This window comes from Schistocerca gregaria, chromosome 11 (assembly GCF_023897955.1).
Source record: "Schistocerca gregaria isolate iqSchGreg1 chromosome 11, iqSchGreg1.2, whole genome shotgun sequence".
NCBI lineage: Eukaryota > Metazoa > Arthropoda > Insecta > Orthoptera > Acrididae > Schistocerca > Schistocerca gregaria.
In genome coordinates this window covers 74,337,363-74,343,362 of record NC_064930.1, presented here as the reverse complement: position 1 = coordinate 74,343,362, position 6,000 = coordinate 74,337,363, and the positions used below count along the sequence as shown (strand labels likewise).

The window sequence follows — 6,000 nt, the reverse complement described above, 5'->3', positions numbered from 1 at the left end:
TTAAGAAGATTGGAGACGTGACCTGACCTGACCTAACCTAACATGACCCTCTCCTGTAGCAAGGAATCGGAGTGTTACAGTGATCTTGTCTTCTGAAGATGTAGCAGTTCTTACGTGAATATTGTGCTTTGTGATATGAGGATACACTTCACTGAGCACATACAGAAATGTATGCTCATCCATTCTTAAGTAATTGTTTTATGACATGACGTCTTCCACTGTATGCACACGTAACAAGTTTTGTTGAATGCTTCTATCGTGTCGTCGTAAAACCCACGGCTTCACCCAGATTAGATTAGTTTTTCTTTCCATAGATCCGTGCTGAGGAGATCCTCGTGGATGTGGTACATGTCAATTTTTTAAAGCTGAAATAACAATATTAATAATATGAATAAATACAACACATCATTTGTTTCTATTAAAAATTTCGTCAATGCAGTAGAAGGAGTTGGCCACTAGTAAGTCTTTCAGGCTCCTTTTAAACTGATCTTTATTTGTAACTAACTTTTTTATGTTTGCTGGCAAATTATTGAATATGAGAGTTCCTGAGTAGTGGACCCCATTTTGAACTAAAGTAAGTGCTTTTAAGTCTCTGTGCAGATCATTTTTGTTCCTGGTATTGTACGTATGAACTGAGCTGTTTGTTGGAAAAAGAGATATATTATTTAGGACAAATTTCATTAAGGAGTAAATATACAGAGAGGCAGTAGTTAGTATACCCAGTTCTTTGAAGAGGTTTCTGCAGGACGGCCGTGAATTTACTCCACAAATAATACGTATTACACGCTTTTGGACTCTGAAAACTTTTGACTTGAAGAGTTTCCCCAAAATATTGTACCATATGACATTATGGAATGAAAGCAAGCTTTTCCATTCTTATGTTGCCTATGTCTGCTAACACTCGAATTGTAAATACAGATTTGTAAGGCGTTTCTGCAGTTGTGTTGTGTGCTCCCCCCAACTGAATTTATTATCAAGTTGTAACCCCAGCAATTTAAGACTGTCAACCTCGTATGTATGGTTCCTTTCTCTCCCCCACTTCTTTTCCGCATATGCACACAATGCAATTGCGGTACGTGCAGCTGCTGCGGTTAATAACAAGTTGATGTCAGCCATCTTGAACTTTGACGAAAAATTTGATGACAGTGTAATAATACCCCTTCTAGCGCTACGTCAAAGGTCTTTGTCAAATATATTTGACGGAATATTTGATCACATCCTTGATCAAATCTTTGACAAAGAAATTTGATAGTGTAATACCGGCCTTACCTCAGTCTACTGTTGCATCTTGAAGAAATGATTTTCTCTATGATACAGGAGTTAAAGCTATTAATCATGCAACAGAGATACGTGTCCGTCTGCCTACTACTATTTGCCGGAATTTTGATCTCTTGAACCGTTCACGGAATAAAAATGGCAATCGAGCTTCCGTGTTGTCGGCGTTTCGGGCGCTAGTGTAATTTGGTTGCGCGATGTTGGCAGCGGCGCAGCCCCCCCACCCCAGCACGCCAGACGCCTGTAGCGGCCGCACACGGATCTTTGCTGTCAGTTCTGCGGCGCCGCCATAGCGGTAATGTGTTAGAGGTGCGCGTCACACGCCGTTGCGAGTACGAACGGGATCGGTATTCTTTTGTTCCCCTTCCTTTTTTTTTTGTTTTGTTTTACTCCGAAGACACACTCTTTCCGTACGAGCGGCTGCGGGACACTATTTCGAAAATAGCCGGTGACCGTTTTTACATTTGTGTTTCGTGTCGAATAAATTGTCTCGTTACCAGAGTGTCGGCCACCTCTCAAAAGAAATAAATAACGAGCTGCATAGACAGCTTACCTCCTGAGATCTCGTGGTAACTGCTGAATTTGACGTGCATCAGTGGTGCATAACAGTGCTTTTTTGTGAACAGCGGAAGAAAATTTTCTAAAATTCGTTTGAAAAAAGTGCAAATACCATAGTGCCACCGCTCAATGCGGACAGGATTATACGTGGAGCCAACGTCCTCAGGAATTCTCCGTCGTTGCTGCAGCAGCCCAAGGTGAATAAATTGCTCAGTTTCTCCTTCATCATCGATAATAAAAATTTTAGCAAGTGCTGTGATTACTGTTCGATGCTAGAAAACAGCTCGTACATTGGTGCTATGATCATATCACAACACTTCTAAAGGCAACAAGCATCTCGTAATATAAAATGTGGCCATATTTCCGTTCAAAGGCGCAACTTGCGTGAGTTTCACAAGCAGTGTGAAGTAGTCCTATCTGTCAGGAAATTCTTTGCCTCTCTTGCTTGTTTAAAAAGTTAATATGTGCGAGTAGTCTGTCATTCATTCGAAATCTTGACGGTATATATTTGGTATTGACGCAAACAAAAAGAAGTTACACACATACCTTTGTGGAAATGGGATCCATGTTACAGTACGGGCAAGAGACCAGCAAATTTTGGCCGGCAGTAGGGTTTTGTAATACTGTCGACGATGCTACGTTATACTTAAAAGGGAAGTTTCGTATATTTTCCTGCTGTTGTTACTGTAGAACGATGAGTTTAACATAAATAGGATTTTCCTTCGCAACAAAGAAAACTATTTTTTGTTGTTGTGAAGATCACTGTTATTTAGGTCAGTCAGCTTTCCGTTTATGGCGTCCATTGCATTACTCTGATTCGCCTCGACACACGTCCGTTTCTAGACTTTATTATGTCTGTGTGTTTGTGTTTAAACGTGTCGTGTTAAGCAGTGACTTTCTTGCTGGTGCGTTTTCGTTTCCTCTTTGCGACTCCGGTTGGAGGGAAAGCGGAAAAGATTCGTCAGTGTGAATCATTTCTCTCCTCTTTCGCTGTCGCCGTCAATCGATTAGTTGTCTGCGCAGGAGACTCGCATCTTGCCTCTTCGCTCCTGGCAGGGGGAATTTTCGTGTTTTGTCCGAAAGGCTCGCGACACAACGCGAACTTCCTCTGCATGTGTCTGCCAGTCTGGGTCCGGTTTTTGTTGCTGCTGTCGTCGCAAGGAAGACAAATCGCTATCTCAGAGGGTGTGGTAGAGCAAGGGGTTGGCGGTGGTGGCGCAGGGGAGGGGAAATTTCGTGTGCGCCCTGCCACGATCCATCTCGCAGTCCTGTAATTTAAACTTGCTAACGTCCACTGCAACACGCAGTCGTATATGGTTAAATCGCGCTAATTCAATGTCGGACTGGAAATACTCTTACCGTTAGCTCGCGCTGCCACTTCTGCGTAAAACGTCCCGTCTACATCTTCAGTACACGGCAAACAGTGCGTGGCGGAGGCTGTTTCGTATCAGTAGTATCGATTTTATTTTCTGTTCCAGTTTCATTAACCAATAATTACTCTATTTCTCAAATATTAGCATTAACCAGTGACTCACTGTGCCAGAGGTGAAAGCTGTTGTTATTGTCTTCAGTCCTGAGACTGGTTTGATGCAGTTCTCGATGCTACTCTATCCTGTACAAGCTTCTTCATCCCCCAGTACCTACTGCAACCTACATCCTTCTGAATCTGCTTACTGTATTCATCTCTTGGTCTTCCTCCACGCTGCCCTCCAATACTAAATTGGTGATCCCATGATGCATCAGAACATGTCCTACCAACCGATCCCTTCTTCTAGTCAAGTTGTGCCACAAGCTCCTCTTCTCACCAATACTATTCAATACCTCCTCATTAGTTATGTGATCTACCCATCTAATCTTCAGCACTCTTCTGTAGCACCACATTTCGAAAGCTTCTATTCTCTTTTTGTCCAAACTATTTATCGACCATGTTTCACTTCCATACATGGCTGCACTCCATACAAATACTTTCACAAACGACTTTCTGACACTTAAATCTATACTCGATGTTAAAAATTGCTCTTCTTCAGAAATGCTTTCCTTGCCACTGCCAGTCTACATTTTATATCCTCTCTACTTCGACCATCATCATTTTACTCCCCAAATAGCAAAACTCCTTTACTACTGTAAGTGTTTCATTTCCTAATCTAATTCCCTCAGCTTGACCCGACTTAATTCGACTACATTCCATTAGCCTCGTTTTGCTTTTGTTGATGTCTTATATCCTCCTTTCAAGACACTGTCCGTTCCGTTCACCTGCTCTTCCAAGTCCTTTGCTGTCTCTGACAGAATTACAATGTTGTCGGCGAACCTCAACATTTCTATTTCTTCTCCATGGACTTTAATAATTTATCTTTTGTTTCCTTTACGTCATTTAAAGAAAAATCTTCAAAGAAAATTCTTTTTCAGTTCTGAAGTATAGTTAGACATTAAAGTTGACGATGGTGATGAGAGTGTGTTACTAGTTAAAATATGGTTACACTCAGTCGTAATGGCCTCGGAAAGGTTGGGAACCGCTTGAAGCATTCCCAACTCTCTTGTGGTTCCCTTTTTAGGGACTCCACGTCGGCGTCTGCTCGTAGACACGTATCGTCGGTAGGTTTTTCGGCTTTACTTCCCGACGCCACAGCGGTGACTCTCCGATGAGGTGCGGATCTTGTTTTGCTATTAATGCGAGTCTTGTAAATATCGCTTTTATTTAGTAGTTTGCCCGGCTAAAACTCTCCACTTCTATGATTAAGACAGCCTGCGCCACCTTTCGGATGGGGTGGGGGACATCAAAAACTCTCAAAAGTTCATATTAAGCAGTCTATAAAAAACTTCAGTTAGGGTGTTGGTTAATGCCTACGCTTTCCGCTAGGTGGTGCTGACTTACTGCTGAATAGCTTTGGTTCCGTAAAACCTTCACTGATTGGTACTAGGTAAATCAAATAAGTACAACACTGTTGCATTTCACTTTCACTCTCTATTCAAGAATTAAGATGGTGATGGATGATGGTCTATTTAAAAGGTTCCCAGCCCGGAGGAATCGAAACAGTCCGCAAATGCCGATATGCACGCGCTCTACGTCCAGATTCGCAACTAACGGCACACGGTATTTTCGAAAAGTCCACACGTTAATATCTGATTACCGATACCTCTGAATTCACTCGTATCAGCAGATAATTTGAGTTTCTGTCGTCTATATGTCCGTAAACTTCCAATCTAGCACTAAATTCCTAAAATCTCCTTAATACTCCGTTGCTAACAACAGTCAGAGATCGTACACTACATCACTTTTCATCTCCGTAATATTCTAACAGTGTATCGTGAAGCCGGCCGGGGTGGCCGCGCGGTTCTGGGCGCTACAGTCTGGAACCGCGCGACTGCTACGGTCGCAGGTTCGAATCCTGCCTCGGGCATGGATGTGCGTGATGTCCTTAGGTTAGTTAGGTTTGAGTAGTTCTAAATTCTAGGTGACTGATGACCTCCGATGCTAAGTTGCATAGTGCTCAGAGCCATTTGAACCATTTTTTGTATCGTGAATCTTAACACGATAAAGTCCAATCTAATTAATGTCTCGCTGACTGACACGGGATCCCCGCCCTTTAACGAAGCAATCAAGGAAAAAAGGCGACAATACTGACGATGAGGCCTTTTTATAGGTTTTTCATCACAAGAGTTTAGCGTCAGTGTCTTCTCCATGACGGAGCTTCCGTGCCTTTGCTGTACTTAGACGTTAAACTTGTAACCCCCCCCCCCCCCCCCCCCACACACACACACACACAAAATAAAATAATATGAATAATATTCTCATTTAGTGTAACCTCCCAACAGTGAAAATATAATACAATGTGACAAACCTATAACCTTTCAATAATTGACAGTCAATTTACCCTGGTAAATTTTGGACGACAGCAGTGCTGCGTCATGGCCATGATACATCATTCTGAATAAACTGAAAAATCTTACCTTAATTACATCGCCGGATAACGCGTATATATATCTGCTCCTATGAGAAATTTTCCTGGCGCAGCTAAGTGCAATGCTGGCCGATAGATTTGTCTTACAAAAAAGGAAAGAACTGACTTTTCTTTTCAATAATCGGGATTGCCAAGGATTGGGGAAATTAGTGAATTCTTTAAATTGAGATAAATGTCAAAAGTTACTTTATGTGAGAAAGATTATTAT

At 42.0% G+C, this 6,000-nt stretch overlaps 1 protein-coding gene across 1 annotated transcript in view; it reads left to right on the top strand.

The window, feature by feature from the left end:
* The first annotated feature begins 1,545 nt into the window (after window positions 1-1,545).
* The window catches only part of LOC126295334 (alpha-mannosidase 2), a 923,615-nt gene continuing 919,160 nt past the window's right edge, over window positions 1,546-6,000 (top strand). Inside the window, exon 1 of the mRNA XM_049987803.1 lies at window positions 1,546-2,030. The gene's annotated coding sequence lies outside the window, so the exon portion shown is untranslated. The remainder of the gene's footprint in view (window positions 2,031-6,000) is intronic.